At 35.6% G+C, this 17,439-nt stretch overlaps 1 protein-coding gene across 1 annotated transcript in view; it reads left to right on the top strand.

The window, feature by feature from the left end:
• Nucleotides 1-5,059: 5,059 nt before the first annotated feature.
• The window catches only part of trpc5a (transient receptor potential cation channel, subfamily C, member 5a), a 113,778-nt gene continuing 101,398 nt past the window's right edge, over nt 5,060-17,439 (top strand). The window contains exon 1 of the mRNA XM_044098272.1: nt 5,060-5,134. The gene's annotated coding sequence lies outside the window, so the exon portion shown is untranslated. The remainder of the gene's footprint in view (nt 5,135-17,439) is intronic.

Here is a 17,439-nt window from a genome sequence, read left to right as displayed (position 1 = left end):
ACTAGTTTTTGTAAGGGTTGGAACAAAAGACAGAAGAAACAGTATGGCAGGGAAAAAAATAAGTGATGAAAAAGAGCAAAGACGGATAAAAAAAATCTCTTTGAGAAAAGGCGCTGACATGAATGTTTGTTTAAATAAGGGATTTAAAAGAAAGCTCTGGCTTAGCGCCGCGGAGTGCAGCGAGAAGCAAGAATTTCACACTAAGAAAGATGTTTGACTGCAGGGGGAAACGGATCATATTTGAGTCTTGTCTCAGGATAATAGATTCAAAACTGTCAGCTGGAAAGTAGAAAATGCTTCAGACTAGTTCTCGGCGTTCAGGCCTATTTTCACCGTTTTGGACGGGATCTGTCAGCTCTGAGAGCAATGCTTTCTGCAGCTGCCTGCGTCTTGACTTCATCTGAGCTGCCACTGCTGCTGCAGCTTCTGAACGCTAACAGCGGATGGCTGCTGCTTCACTCTTCATCTGAAATACAGGGATGTGGAATAGAAGCACCTGGAGCCCGGTGAGTTTGGTAGACTGTAAATAACGAACACGTAAGCTGCCCAGATGAATCATCTCTCATTTTCCGTCTGGCTATTTTACGCTGCATGAGTTTTGTTTACGTCCGGAAAATTCGCGCATGCGCACAACGCTGAAGAGTAAACTGGACGATTCTTGTACGTGCCGTCCATAGCCGCGCTGCCGCGGTGGAACAATACTGTTAACTAAATGAAACCTGGAGATGTTGGTGTTAATAATTTACCGCAGTGCGTCACAGCAAAAGAAAAAAATAGAGCAGAACAAACGTTGAAGAACAACTCAAAACCACCTTTTGTTCTCGCTTTCTGTTGTCGGCTAGCTACACGCATACCCGTTGCCACAGCAACTGACAACAACACCACCATAACTATCAGAATTTAAAACAAACAAAACACTCATACATCCAGTTTTGTGTTTTCAGGCTTGATGTTTATTTTGCGATTATTAATAAGTGATCCCTGTGGTAGATTAGCACACCACTGCTTTTTGCTAAGCTAACACAGCTAATTTAAACACCCGGTCCAGTGATGATCTGTCAGAGTTAATGTTTAGGTCGGACTTTTAATATTTTTGAACTGAACTGAAACACAACAAATTCAACATCACATCTACAAAATCAAGTAAGGATATCTTACTTCCCTCTCCCTCGCTATTTTTTCTTCTTAATTAAAACTTTTTCCTGAATTATCTAGTTGTCATAGTGTTGACAATTAGTAGCAAAGAATTATCCCTTTTTCTTTTAAATATAATACCAGGCATGCATTTAGTTAAAATCAATGCTGGAGGGCAGCAGCTTTCTGCCCTCCAGCAGGGAGATGGTGGTGGTGGGGGGGTGACGTCATGCTGAAGGGCCATATATTGTCTAAGCTTTTTTCTCATTTGAATTGTGGATTTAAAGGAGTGGTGTGTGGTCAGTTTGGTCCAAATATGATGCAATGTGGTGAAACCGTCTGCTCCTGCATTGAGAGATGTACCTCCTCTTTTATATACGACTCTAATCTTGGAAAGTTTCCTTGAGAAAAAATAATAAAAAGACCCCAATTACACCCTGGTGGACGGTTTTAAAGGCAGACCATTTCCTCCACTTTAAAATAAAAATCCTGGTGTCAGAAAATAATAGAATATTAAAAAATACTGGTTTATTTCTACTGCTAATAAACCAGCAGTAGGCAAAGTCTACATTAATACATGATAAATTTAAAAAAGTTATATTTTTAAATAAATAAACTGGACATTAAAGCTGTGCTCATCCAGCTTTTATGCTCTATGAGCAAATAAAATATTTTATTGCCTGTATTTGACTAATTCACGCAATGTCAGATCTTTTCACCCCTCAAAACAAACTCTGGTTGTGCCACTTGCACATGTTGGACTAAATCGGATTCAGATCCAGTTGAAATCAAAGCGTCTGAAAATTAAAAATGTTAAACTTCACAATAAATCAGATTAATGTAGCTTTCCTGTCTCCCATAAAGGGCTATTTCTGCTTTCTTAGGGAGCTTTCACACCTGATGGGCTGTTAGGAAACCAAAATTGCAACATATGTTACATTTTCAGCTGCTGCGTTTCACTTTCACACTGCACTGTGTCAAATAAACCAGAAGAATTGAAAAATCTTTCAATTTCCACCATAAAAAACCTCTGAAGAAGATAATGAGCACAACTTCCTCCTTCACAAAAAATGAAGTAGCGTCAGATTTTAACGATTGTAGGATTTCTTTTTTGTCTTTGTTAAAAGACGAAGAACCATTTCTCCTGCCAGCACTAGATTAGCATTTTTGTTTTGGTTGTATTTACCCAGAATGTTGTGCGTTGGAGAAGTCTCTGGTCTGCTTGCATTCAAACTGCACCAGAGTTCACTTCAACCGAACAGGACGTGCTTGTTGAAAAGTCACAACATTGGTATATTGGAGGTTATTCCCGATTATTTTTGCTGTTCGCAGGAATACTTTGATTCTACCAGCATTTCTGTCCTATGTGGTAATTTTACGCTGACATTTAAAGCATTTAGGCTACAATTTAGTAATTTCCACCAAATTGGTTCTGATAGGTGTTGCGTAAGTGTGACAGATTGACCTGCTTTTGACCCGCTGCTGCACCGTTTGACTGACACTCGACAGGAAACCTCAGCTCAGACTCTCCTCTGGTTTTCTCTCAGCTGTCTTGTAGATCTCAGTTTGGCCAAACTCAATCAGTTTCAAAACCTCCATACTCTTGGTTATGAAGTGAGGTCGCCTCATCAGGAGAGAGTTTCCAGTTTTTCCTGGAAACTCTGTGGAGGAGATTCACAAATTTTTTTTTTAAGAGATAAAGATTAGAATAAATTGCACTGGAGAAACACAAAATCTTTCTTATTCTAATTCCAGTTTCTGGTGAAAATATTTCAGTGGACATGAATTGAGACAAAACTAACTCTCAAATAACTTTTCAGTAAGATATAGGAGCTTGTTTCAGGTAAATAATTCCCAAATATTGGCAGATAACGTCACTCATGACATGGGAAAAATGTCTTATAAGTGGAACTAATACTTTTTAAGTTTTAAGTCAATAATTTCTTACTATTGATTTCTTAAAGGTTCTAGTTCCAATGAAGGTAGAACAAGATATTTTCATCTGACTTTATCTACCAGTGTAACCAGAACTTTTTATCAATATTTAGGAGTTATTAACTTAAAAGAAGCTCATATATCCTGCTGAAAAGTTACTTTTAAATGATTTATTTCTTATTTGAAATGCATTACTATGTTTTCACTAGAAACTAGACAAAAATAGTTGGTTAGATTTTTTTTTTCCCAGTGTAATTTATTGTGATTTGTGTCTGTAAGAAAACCTCCCATCTCCTCTACTTTTGGCCGTATGAATTAGAAAATTATAAAGCAAAATGTCCGGATCTTGCACCTTCAGATACTTTAATCTGTGCTGCTTGAGCATTCGATCGGGTTTAGGCCTGAAAAGGAGAGAGTAAAAGTTCAGGATCCTCTTTTGGATTTGTGAAATTGTTTCTCTGTGACCTGAGTGGGTGAGATTTTTTTAGTTCGGTGTTTCTCTCTCTCTCTCTCCAGCAGCCGTCCCTTCCCTCCTTGTCTTCCTCCTCCACTCTGTCATTCTCAGATGGATGGATAGACGAAGGTGCTCGGGGTGTGATTGTTTTGTGCAGCAGAATGAAACAGGTGGTGCACTTCATCCCACTGCAGACTCTATTTCGCTCCGTCTTTCTCTTTTTTCTTTCTCATAAATCACTGATGACTTTTTTTTTCTGGCCATAGCTTCGTTATTTCACTCAGTTTTCCATTTTGCTTCGGTAAAGTCCTGCTGTTTCTCCCCTTGCTTTATTTTTTAAGTCCAATTTTTTCTCTTTTTTTCCCTCTTAGATTTTTTTATTTATCTTTTTGTCATCTTATCTTGCTCCTTAGCTGTCTTCCTTACAGTAACAATTCTCATGATCTAAATTTTGTTTATAAATTTAGATCATTTATAAACTGATTTTAGAGGAAAAATCACAAGTTATCTTGTTTATCACATTGCTGCTGGAACTGTAGATGCAAACATCACAGCTAAATAACTTTTGATTTTTAATAAATAAAACCTGCAGCGTTGTGGCAACACAAGTTGTGTTTTTATATACAATAAGAAATGCATTAGAAGATGCAAATAAACAAATTAATTTTCAATTTTTAAACGGAAAGGAAACATTTTATTGCCTAAAATTCCACAACATTACATTTCTTACTTAATTTTGCATTTATTAAGCCTCAGATGAAGGTTAATAAAACAAGTTGTGACATATAAGTGCAGATTATATGCACTTAATCTCTTTGTTTTCTGCTGGGATTGGAACTACCAACTCCACAGAGGAAACTGCAACGTAGTTTTTTTTCCTTTTGTTTCTCCCATTTAATTGTTAAAATGACAACGTTTACACAGATTAAGGTTACTGAATTATAATATGTGCTCCAGTCACAGGATCAATCTTGAGTTTCTATGGAATATGAAGATATCAGGTTTGAAGTAAAGAATATTTCAGAATCACCTTTTCTGGTTTATTCACAAAGTTTGGACCTCCATCTTGTCTTTTCTGTGCATTTGCTTAGTTTACTAAATTCCTGGAGAGATATGTTTACAAACTTTCTTTACTTTCCAATAAAAGTTTTTATTACTCTCCATTTTAACTGCTCTTGTTTTAGGAGAAATTAATAAAAAAAAACTCACAACACACTTGAACTTCTCCAATTAAAACAATTACATGCTGCTTAGAATAAGCAAAAAGTGCAGAAAAGGATCCGTTTTATCTTTTCTTCTTCATTTTCATCTCTAAACTTTGATGATTTGATGTGCTTGAAGTTCTTTCTGTAAAAACGAATCCTCTCCTGTCGATGGAAAACATAAATCCTCCAGTATGTAATATATAAGCTGTATATAAATATATAAAATCCAAATGATGCAGGATTCCAGCATTGATATCTGAACAGAGAACTGAATGTTAGAAATGTCTCCTTTCCTCTAAACAACATAAATGTGGACAAAGACTCAGACAGATGAATCCGTGAAGCAGGTCACCTTGGAGATTTCTCGTTTGGCACTTCAGCGCCAGCGAACCGAACTGACTGACATGTGAGAATTATTGGCAGCTTCGTCTTTTTCAAGAGCTCTCTCTGATCGTGCTCATTCTCCTCATGTCTCCAAAGCACGTGTCTGCATGCTTTTCTAATTTTAGAGTAAATTCACGTGTGCATCTGTGCTTCTTTTCTCCCCAAGAGTGTTTGCATGTTTACCACGCTCTGGGTGTTTGATTGGAAACTCGTTCTTATTGACGGATGCTCCTCTGGGTAAACGTGGGTTGTGTTTAGACCACTCCAGATTTCTGGAGGTAATTCACTGTTGTGGCTTTCGGAAACTTAATGATGCACATCTTTCATGTGCTTTGTCTTTTTGTTAATAGGAGGTTTTGCTTTAAATCATTAATGTCGGCACAGAACGGATCTAAAACTTCCAAAGATGTTTTTATTAGAAATTTGAATTGTCTGAGTTTTAGATCCAAGTATTATTTAAATATTTTAAGCTACAACATTACTGGAGTCAGAATTTTAAAAACTGCTAATAAATGACAAATAAAGTGAAGCAAATATATTTTGGTGTTAAATATAAAGGTTCATTTGAAACCAAAATATATAATCGCTCTTTACAAAAGTGACGAGAAAAATCTAATGCACAGGAATATGCAGATTATTTTGGTTTGTATTGATCATCTGCTTTTTTAAATTACAGATATTTGCGACGCCTTGCAAACTCTGTACTTATTTACCTGTTTATGGTTTTCTGTTGCCGATTTCTAGCTGTACAGCCACATCTTTTGCAGCTCCTTTAAAAAAAAAATCTAATCCAAATTTAACCACATTAAGACTAGAACAGAAAAGAAATATTTGTCTTTATTTGCCTGAAAATGGGAAATTCAGATGTAGCAGCAGCAACAGATACAAATGTTAGCTCAATCAATCAATCAATCAATCAATCAAGTTTATTTGTATTGCAAAGTTGAGAAACAAGGCAGTTTGAAGTGCTTTATGCCTTAAAAGTGTAACTGTAATCAATTATAAAACAGCAGTTTAAAGTTGAAACATAACAAACTCATCGTATTGTCAACATTTTAAAACCTCAGTGTTAAAATCATCAATACATGTCAGATAGGTTGGTCAGTGTTTCATTTATTATGGTTCAAAAGAAACTCTAGGCAGATGGGTTTTTAGTCTAGACTGAAAGGATCTCGGTGTTTTGGCTGTTTTGCAGTTTTCTGACAGTTTGTTCCAGATTTGAAATGCACAGAAGTTGAATGCTGCACACAAAAAAAGAACTTACGGTGTTACAAACAATATATAAAAATAATGATTATTAATAATAATATACTACATAACATAAAATACTGTGCAGGTTTTACAAATACAAACATTGAATGGAGATGCAGCTGAGTGCGATCACTTTTGCAGAAAACCAGATGTGCAAAAACAGCAGAAAAGTTTTTTTTTTTTAAGAAAAAGTTTGTGATTCCAGAGTTTTATTCCTGATCTATTGAATCTAGGTTTCCCCTAACATTATGTTTTGTACCTCTGAGCTAAAAATAAAATCACATTTCTGTGGAGCCGCAGTGAATTTCTAGCAGCCGTTTTCCAGAAGGTAAAAAAGCAGAAGGTATTCAGCTTGATGGAAAACCACTGAGACTGATGTTCACTTTAGTTTGAGTCAGAAATGGACCGAAGCGTTCCTGGAGAACCTCCTTTCACAGCAATCCTGGGACTCAAGAAAAGAAACAAAATCATCTGAATGTTTTCTTTTGGTTCAGACCGTAGATGAGTATCAGTTCAGGTTGATCTGTTGGACTCTTGCCTTACCGTTTTCTCATTCAGCAAATGTTTGCTGTGGGAAATATTGTGTCCACATCCTCCCAGTGCAGAAACCTGGTCTGACTGCAGCCAGCATGTTTAAATACAAACCCATCCTCCATCAGCTGACAAAGCAGCAACAGCAGCAGCAGCACAATCAGCACCTCTTTGTTGAAATGATTTGCAATTTATTTTAGCTTTAATGTGCGGGAACAGCAGTCCTCCATAATTTGGCGAACAATGAGAACCTTCCCAGTACAAAAACACAGCAATTACTCGTCCAGATAACGGGATGAATTCACTTTTTTTTTTTTTATTGCCAGGAGGAGAGATGCATACCTATCTGCAGCTTTCTCTTGATTGTGTTTATGACAGCGCTGATGTTCTGTAGAAATGTTATCAGAAATGAGTCATGATTATGTTCTGTGTTCTTGTGTTTGTCATTGAAGCATTAGAATAAAATCATCCCCTCGCTTTGATGTGCCACCAAGCTCAGAGAGGCTGGAAGAGAAAAACATTTGACAATGTGTCTAAACAGAGAGGGAATAAAATACTTTTTAATGCAGGAACAGAAACTGTCAAGATCTTTTTTAGCTTATTGGGTAGAAAATAAAATATTATTTTTATTTCCTGCAGAGGCACATCAGCCTTCAACCCACAACTTTTATTGTATAAAGAAGCGTTATATAAATTAGCATCCTTTCTTCACTGCATCTGCAACATATGACTTCTATATTTTCTTCTTTTTTCACTAAAAGTAATTTTTATTTAGATCTATTTTTCTTAAACTATGCAAAAATATCAACATGAGAAAATCATCTTTTTGAAAAAGTTTTATGTTTTTATTTGTAGTAAAACTTAAAAATAGGAAAAGTGGTTTCAATTTAAAAATTACAACAGATTCCATGCAGTAGATATTTATCAAAAATCACAACATGTCAGAAGGTCAGGCGATATTTGTGACTCTAAATTTATTTTATTTAAATGAATTGAGGGCTAAAATAACTTTTTGCATTGTAAAAATTGCACAACTTTAATCAGTTTGTATCAGCCTTAGGATTCAACATGAGGCGTGAAAAAAAACAAAAACAAATCCAGAGGTCAATAAATATTTTACAGCGATGTATGAATGTCATTGTCATACATTTTCATTTTATCATCATATAAAGTTTCATTATTTTTCAGTTTTATTCCTGTCTTTCTCTTACAGGGCTAACATTTCAGATTTGCTCCTCTCAATTAGTTTTTAAATCAGAATTTAAAAAAAAGAGAGAAGGCCTGGGAGAGATGTTTGAAAATCTACAATCGAATATCAAACAAAGAGAAGAAAAACTTCCCCAGAGTGTTTTGAGAAAAGAGACCAAAGCAGCAGAAAATGAAAGAGTGACGTAATGATACAGGGGAGACGACCCGTATCAAGAAGAGACGGGTTGGAAATGAAAATGAAAGGGATCACCTGGAGGGGATCTATGCAGAGAGAGAGGAAGTGTGAACGGGTCAGAAATACAAATCAGTTCAAATATGGAGTTAAAGGAATACAAGTGGGGCGCGGCCAAAGCCTTTGGCTTCTGTCTCTTTCTGTAAAGTATTTTATTCTGCAGCTAAGAGCCGCACTGAGGCAGACTGAGCGACCCACTAATGCTGCAGCTTCTCCTTAAAATCTCATTTCACAATGTTGTCCGGTTCTAAAAATCAAAACTTGATATGGCTGAAACGATTAATCGTGATTAATCAATCATTTAAATAAATCGGCAACTAATTTAGTAGTTAATTAATCGCTAACCGGAGCATACAGACTCAAAAATATCAGTTTAGTCCAGATTAATCATCATTATTAAATTTTTGAAAGAATCGTCAACTCATTTAGTGATTGATTAATCATTAATCAGAGTAAAGAGACTCAAAAATTGACATTTGGTCCAGTTTAATCTTAATTAATAGATTTTTTTATATATAATCAACTAGTAGTCAATTAATCACTAACTGGAGTAGACAGACTCAACCTATACTTGTGTATAAAAAGACTTAAGTAGATAAATAAAAAATCTGAAGAATGTACCTTTTTTTATCCAATTGATTGTCAGAATAATTGATTAATTAGTTACGAAAACCTTATTGTTTGTTGCGGACCTACCATTTTATATTTCTGATCATTTCTCTTAAAGTCAATCCAATCACAGCTTCTTCTTCTTCTGTTAAATCTCCATCTTAAAGAAGTTGTTTTTGGAGTTTTTGTTCCATTTTCTGATGATAAACGACAGAAAGGAATTCAAAACCAGGACGAGATCCAGCTCGATATCCGTTGAGGTTTTATTTTGGAAACAATCTGAATCTGTGTTGAGAGGTTTTCCTGCATCGTCTGAAGAGTTTTACAGTAAAAATCTGCCAACAGAAGAGATTTCTCACTGCGAAAAACATTTAAAAACAGAAATTCTGCTGCACAAAAAGACACGAATCTACTGAATGTCTTCTTTTCTCTAACTGCTTGATTAAAAAAGGTTTCTCTCCGTCGTTCTTCCTCCTGTCCTCATCTGCTGTTGGGGTCAAACTGACAAACCATTATCTTTACAACCATGTTTTATCCTTTGGAAGAAGCGCAGACTATAAAGCTATTCCTAGAATGGATCCTGATTTATTAGCATCCTTTTTATTCTTATTTAGCACTTTAATGGGTTGAGCTGAAGAATGTGGATACATTTATTTAATGTCACATTGTTCTTTTATGTCCCTAACCTGAATAAACCAACTCTTCATATATTACTTATCCAGACTGTATAAGTATATTTATAAACAAAGTATTTTTCTCAACAAAAAAAAGGAAATATTTTGAGGTAGAATCTATTTTAATTTAATTTTCAGTTCAAAATAAACAGTGGTGTACAGATACACAGCTTTTGTGTATCTGTACTTTACTTAAGTATTTTTAATAACGGATACTTTTGACTTTTATTCCACTACATTTTACAATAAGTGTCTGTACTTTATACTTCACTACATTTCTACAAAACCGTCGCGTTAGTCGTTACATCCAAGTCGCATTGCGCTTTTTTTTTTTTTCCGTTAAAATGTGAGGTTCAGGGACTTAACGAGGCGCTGTAAAATCCAAGCAATAACGTGACCTACTAATGAGGTGTGTCTGTTGTCACCCATCGCCTCCTGCTTTCACCTTCACGCGGAGCTCCAAGACATGCGCAGTGGTTTCTTCTGAGCGGGAAAAAGATGTCCGTCTATCTCGGTAACAGAATCCCGCTACATAAGTCATAAGTTTTGGCGACATGTAAATTCAGCAGCGCTTCGCTTTCACAGACGGTGGGGACTTTGTCCAACATTTAACGTCACACTTCTGATGGATTAAAAGGAGGGAGGAGGAACGGGTCGGTTTCTAAGCTAGCTGTTTCCAACGTCTGTAAACGCCGCCGTCCTTGAGCCCCAACCAGGTGTGTTACGTTCACAGACAAATTTGCTCGACTCGTACAAGAAGAAGCCATGAATAAACTGGCAAAAACAACTTAAGTTGCTCTATTCAATACTCCCATCCCTCATTTCCGACCTCCGTCATGGCGTCTCCAATGATTTAGTGACGTAGTTGCAAAAGATCAATATCTAGTATTGAAAAGAGAAAGTGCTCACAGGTTTTCAAGTTTCAGTGACTTCTGTCACCTAGCTTTATTCTTCCTCCTCCATTATGGTCTAACAACCTCACTTTCACCTGCTGCTGCGTTCCCTGCCAAACTAGCTATCCAATAAAACAACTATCTCAGTGAGGGGAATTAGTGATTGAAGTGTTGAGCAACAGGCGATCTCGGCCAGGCAGCGATGGAACTGGAAAAGTCTTTTTTCCCCCCTCTTTCTGTTGTTTTCCTGCAGCTTCGTAAAGAGAAAGCTGAGCGCTGCAGGTATCCTGACAGATAAAAACGCCCGCTAGGTTCCACTTTACCTTCTGAGTCGCTTCGCTGACAGAAAAATTCATTGAAGTTTCATCAGGAAGCCTTGATCAACAGCAGAAAAGTCCAAAACGTCATCCGGTCGTAAAATATGAATCCATAAGGCTAGTTTGCATGTTCAAACGGTTTTAAAGGTTCAGTACGAAGCATTCTTAGAGGAAAGTCTTTTTAATTTTATTGCTAGTTAGCCATATTTCTGAATTTTTGACATATTTTGCTGCTTATTTGGACTCCGGCTGTCCTTCGTAATCTAACCTGATCTATGTTTTCTGTGTGTGAGATACTAAATGTCTTGTAAAAAACACGGAAATTTTTAACGGAAAACAAAGAAGACACTGAAAAGTTATCTGTTATAATTCAGAATGTCCAAAAGTTATTAAGAAATCAAGTATTTGTAAAGTTTTTTTAATCAAAGACAACAATGACTTGCAAAATTAATAAATTCTTAACTTTGTGAATAAGTCTAAAACATGAGTTTTGTTTGTGTAACGATCCGTTTTTGATCAGCTGTATTTAGTTTTTCATTCATTCATATTCACTTAATCTTTGTTATATAAATTATAGTTAAGGTTTACGTTTTTTTTTTATGTTTCAGACCCTTGAAGTTTGATTTGAATCTTTTTAAAGCTGTTAAAAACCTGCTTATGTCAGACATAAAACCCAAGATTTAAAAGGTATAAAAATAACAAAAATCTCATTATTGATGTTGAATCTGTATCCGTGTTCTCCCTTCATGCTTTCAGAGCTAAAAGCAGAGCTGTTTTCAGAGTTCAAAGTGGTATTTACAGCTGAATCTGTGTCAAATTCCCGATGTGTGAGCTCTTCAGATACCCTGATGTGCCTCATTGTGCTGCAGGTATGGAGCCGATGCTCTCACACGGCTCGGCTCACGGTGAATGAGCCGGCAGCGGCGCAGGTTGTTATTCAAGGACGCTTGACAGTCAGGCTTTTTAAAAAGAAAGAGCTTCTTCAGCTGCAGAAAAGTCTCATTTAACCACTTCAACAGAGATGAAATTGCTCTTTTTTTCCTAGTTATTATCCTTTAACTGGTGTTGTGCAGCATCCAGTCAAGAAAAGGAGCCTGAAAATGATCAATGAATGAATAAAATCAAATCTGGGTTTATTTTATGCTGCTACAAAATGCCTGAAGTGACATTGTAGGTGCAAACAGTCATCATCTCCCTGCAGTGTTTTACATGAAACTTTTAGATAAATTAACTTTTAAAAACCTCTTTAAATCATTCACAACTGAGAAATGGTTCAAAAATATTTTCATAGATGTTATGACAAAAGCTGAGTCAACTTAAATAAATTTAAATTTGTGAATCTGTTAAAAATTTATGTGAAACTTGAGGCTTTCTCATCGTCAACATGTATAATATGTTTCAAACGGATGACATAATGAAAGTGGGTTCATTAAAAATGAGTGAAATCGATGACGACTGTAATTAAAAGTCGGCCGTTCAGCTTGATGAGCTTTTTAAATGTTAAAATCTTTGTCGTCTCTCTGAAAGGCTCTTTATTAAAACCTAAAAACAACCGGCTGCTTTTCTCATTTGATGAATTACATCTTGTCAGGGTTTTTCTTTCATGTTTTTGGATTTTAAAAAAATATATATATATTTTTAAATGTTTATTACAACTAAATACAATAAATATGGCTTCTTTAATCTTGTAGGTTTTAAGTAATTCTGCTCATATTTATGTTAAAAGAGTTTTCAAGTCAAAATGAAAAACTGCAGCATAAAGTGACTGTTACACTGAAAAAATAAAACTGATTTAATTTGCTGCATGTAATTGAACTAAGTTTATTTATGTTTGCTTAACATGACAACTTAAACTTAATATATTTACTGAAATCTACCTAATTATATTATTTGTGACAAATCTGACTTCTGCACTGTAAAACATTTGAAGGCGGTTTAACTCATTTTAACATTTTAACTCTAAAACTAAAGTCCACCTGCTGCCTTGAAAATGCAATTTAAGTTCAGCAAGAAAATTGTTTTGGTTTTAACTCAGAAATTAAAGTTGATTTACCGTAATAACAAGAGACAAGTTGTCTAAACATTGTTTTTTTTTTAAGTTCATTACTCTTGAATTGTGAGTTTTAACTTAATGGTGCAATTTAAACCAAATAATTATTTCACAATATGCCAGAAAAAAAACTCCCATCACTTAAGTAAAGAGCCACATTTCTTTCCCTCACATTATCAAATTATGATCACTGTTAATTTTTACTTTAGAAGAATTTAAGTCCTTTTTTCAAATTGCATGAATAAAATTTCTGATCTGATGATGAATTTTATTAAACATCACGATAAATTCAGCTGAAAAACATTTAGTGTGAACAGAAAATAAAGAGTCAGATCAATGCAATGCACTTCCATCTCAGGATACAAAAACATGCCGCTAAGCATTCTGGGAAATACTTCCCACTCCTGTCGTTTTCTTCTTTCAGTTTTTTTAATTACTAACATAAATACTCTAATTTATTCAACTCTAACAAAATTAGTAAAAAGTTAACACAACTTACTACATTAAGTATGTCTTTCACAAACTCTCACATTTAGGTTCAAAATCTAAAACTCACTAAATTTCTGAAAATAGTAGATACAACTAAGTGCGTCTCACATGTTTTACAGTGTGCAGATGAACCATGTGGATGTTTCACCCGGCAGATTGAGACTTCTGGGTTGTGAACAACAGAGCAAGCGTTTGTGGCTTTAAAGCCCAAAATGACGCAGAGTTTCAGCTGCCATCTATTGATCTGGACACGAACATCCAAAGACACAATCAGAGATAAATGATTTTAATCAGGACAAGCAGCACAAGAGACCCATAATCTGCAGCAGTTAAGCGTTGCATGTGGACCCTTTGTTGTTTACCACTGTAAAAATGTCCAACAGAAAGAGATTTATAAGAAATATCTTCATCCTTCTTGCAGCATAGTAATTAACCTGCCTGTGATGCGCAACAAAATTCAATAAGTTGGAGGAAAAAAAATTATTTCAATGGAGGGGGAAAAAAAAAAAAAAAAAGAAATCCCAAGTTCAAAAGATTTTATGAAATAATTTTAGATTTTTAATTTGTTGATTTCTGGATTGGAAAATAATGATCTGATTATATAAATAAAATTAAATAAATATTTAACTGCAGTTCTTAACTGCAACAACAGAAAATAAATCATTGCCCTACACACACAAATCAATACCCATTTTTAATAGGCTTCATTGGGACAGTACTTTCACAAAAAATGTGCTTTGTACGACTGAACTCTTCACACTAACTGCACTTAATCATATTTCTAAATGTGTTGATTGACATTAAACCAACAGTTGAGAAAATGGTACAAAGTAACAGTTTTAGGGGATTTAAAATATTATTAATTGGAATTTATTGTTTCAAGGATAAATCACTATTTTCTGAGCTACAGTGAAGGACTTTAGTTCCAGGTGATGCTCTCCATCTTCCTGGTTTTAGTCAGAACACCAGCAGCAGCGTTCTGGATCTGATTGATTTGTTACTCAGACCTGTGAAGATGCTGCTGCAACAATCAATGCGACTAAAGTCAAACGCATGAATGAGTTTCTCTAGATCTGGCTGAGACATTAGTCCTTTAATCCTGGAAATGTTCTTCAGGTGCTAGAAGGCCGACTTTGTAACCGTCTTTATGTGGTTCTGAATTTTCAGGTCACAGTCCACTACTCCCACTTTCCAGGCCTGATCTCTGGTTTCCAGCTGTAATAACTGAAGCTGTGTGTTGACTCCAGATCAGTGGAATGTATTGATAAAACCCACTAAATTATTAAAATATCAATAAATAATGTTTCAGCATTCAAAAAAAAATTTTGCTTCCAAAATCACAAATTTTGAGTTGCTAACTTAGTAATATTTGTCAGAAATGTTTACAATATTTGAGCTAACACATGATGTTAAATGTGACTTTTTACTAATTTCGAGGATTCAATATGGCTCAAACTCTATTTTTGAACAATTTTGAGGAAAAACTTCAGTAAAATCAAAAAATATTGGAATCTGTTTTTTATGTGAATTTTGCAGATGTGTGAAAAACTGGAGTGACTTATTGATGCATTTTGGACGGCCACATTAAAAGCTATGGCGGGCCAGATTTGGCCCCCGGACCTTGAGTTTGGCACACATGCTCTAGATCGTCCTCTTTAGGTTACAAAGGTCTAAATAACAAACGATAACAAACGATACGATTATAGATCAGAAGACGATGCAAAGGAATGTGTGTGTTGTTTCCCCTCAGAGGGGATCCATGTTGTATGGTGTGTGTGTGTGTGTGTGTGTGTGTGTGTGTGTGTGTGATGGACAGCCGCTGTACATTACATTACATTACAAATCATGTGACCTGACTCTGGGCTGGACTTTCCTCTGCTGTTGTGATATTAAAGACTGTGTGTATTTATTGTGATAGATCAAAGACGGACTCACACAGGGGACGTGACATTTGCGAGTGCTGCTTGTGAGCACACTGTGGGGTTTTTTTTTCTTTTTTTTGGAAACGTGTGTGTCTGTCAAAAAGTAAATGAGTTAAAATTTCGGAAAGCGTTTGTTTTAGCTGGTTTCCATTTTTGACTTTTTGTGTTATTGACCGCAGAAACGTTTCTGTTTAACGTGTGTGTGTGTTTTCTATGTGTCATGCCCAGACAGATTGTCCCCAGACGGCACAAAGCTGCATGACACACACCACGCTTGTTGTCAGGACAGCCATGCTGGTTGCCATGACGGCGTCAGTCGTTAGGGAACGGCGGCGGTGACTGATGACCCTCGGGAAATGCAGCACTGTCACGTCGCTCTTCTGTCATTTTTAGCGTTTACCATTTTGCGCTGATTGATTTTCACTCTTTTCATCGTTTACATTTGGTCATAAGCAACTCTTTGATCCATTTGTAAACAGATTTATAAATGCTACAGTCCATTATTGGTGATGTGATTTGATTGTAGCATTACTTTAAAGCTCATCGTGAAAAATGCTGGATTGTTATTTGTAGTTTGGATCAGCTCCAAGATGACCGCAGACTCATCAGTATTCATTTGGAAAAAGACAAAATGTCATATTTCCATATTCATATGGAAATTATGAAGGATATTTGTAACCACTTCAACTCGTGATCTGAAACAGATGCACTTTACTTTAATCTGCCAAACTTACCTGATTGCTGTTGCTGTTTAAGAAATGTGGCATCTAATATTGTTTCTGATCTTCCAAACATGAGTAGTTATTAATCATTTATATTAGGAGCAGAGGAAACAATCCTGCCCTGTTTAGAGGATTTTCACTTAATTTGAAGCAAAGCCAAAATGATTATGGTTATTTCTGACTGTAGCATGATTAGCATTGCTAAAAACATCCAAATCTTATTTAAAAGTTTGACATTCCCAGATGGCTAAAGAGCCAACAAATAAGTTATATTACATAGCCAGAATGTATAAAAACTAACTCATAACAAGACAAGGAAATCTACAAATAATAATATTAATAATGACATATTTTAAATAACATATAATGAGTGAAATAATCTGCCAATGAAGTAGAAGTTAGAGTTAAAATAAGCTCATATATCTTGCTGAAAGGTTCATTTTGTCTTATTTCAAGTGAACTAATATATCTGCACCAGAAACGAAACCAAAATACTTGGTAAGAATTTGTTTTTGCAGTGTAAAAAGCATTTTAAATCTCTTGTTCCTCTTCTGATGTGATCTCAAGACCACTTTACTGGAGTTTATTAAATCATCAACACGACTTTGGAGGCCATGTCTTGCTAACATTGAAACCTTCTTACTGCAGTAACAACTTCCACACTAAAGAATGTTACCAAACTTCCCATTTAAGCTGAAAAGTCGTCCAGCTTCAGCCTCCTGCTGTTTTTTTTGTTATTTTTTCTTTATGTTGTTGTGACTCATGTCCACTCGTTCCTGTTTTCTTGTTTCTGACAGCATATAGCGCTAGCTCCCACGTAGCATTTAGTTTTCCCTTTTACCTTCAGTAAAACCTTGTTGGTCTGGCCATGACTTTGAAAGAAAATCATACATTAGGCTCCTACTTCTGTCCTCTTCCTCATTTCCTTTTGTCATTTCTCTTCCTGCGTCTCCATTTCCTCCAGATTTATTTTATTTTATGGCATTAATCTTAAAACTTCCATTAAACTCGTACTAAACCTTTTTCCCCCAGCTTATCAGTTTTCTACACTTGACCATTTCTGGGCAGTAGAGAAAAATAAATTCAGTGAGAGAAGTTAAACGACTTTGTGACTCATTGTCTGCTCCTCTGGTGACAGTCAGACGGTTGTCTGGCACTTTTACCTGACTCATGAATATTTAGACTTTCTTCTTTTTTTTCCCTCCTGTCTGTTTTGCTGAAGGAAAAATGTGGATCCATTTTCATCCTCGGATGGATCAGTTCTCGTTGGAGAAGTGTTTCTCAGTTCCTCTGATAATTCCTTCTGTCTTTCCTCTTCTTTATGTTGATTGTTGCACTTTAATTTTTCAGAATCTCACAAACCGTCTGGAATAAACTTCCAGAAAACTGCAAAACAGCCAAAACACTGAATTAATTTTAATAAAGGCT

This window comes from Gambusia affinis, linkage group LG18 (assembly GCF_019740435.1).
Source record: "Gambusia affinis linkage group LG18, SWU_Gaff_1.0, whole genome shotgun sequence".
NCBI lineage: Eukaryota > Metazoa > Chordata > Actinopteri > Cyprinodontiformes > Poeciliidae > Gambusia > Gambusia affinis.
The sequence above is the reverse complement of the archived record's forward strand: the minus strand, read 5'-3'. Positions and strand labels throughout refer to the sequence as shown.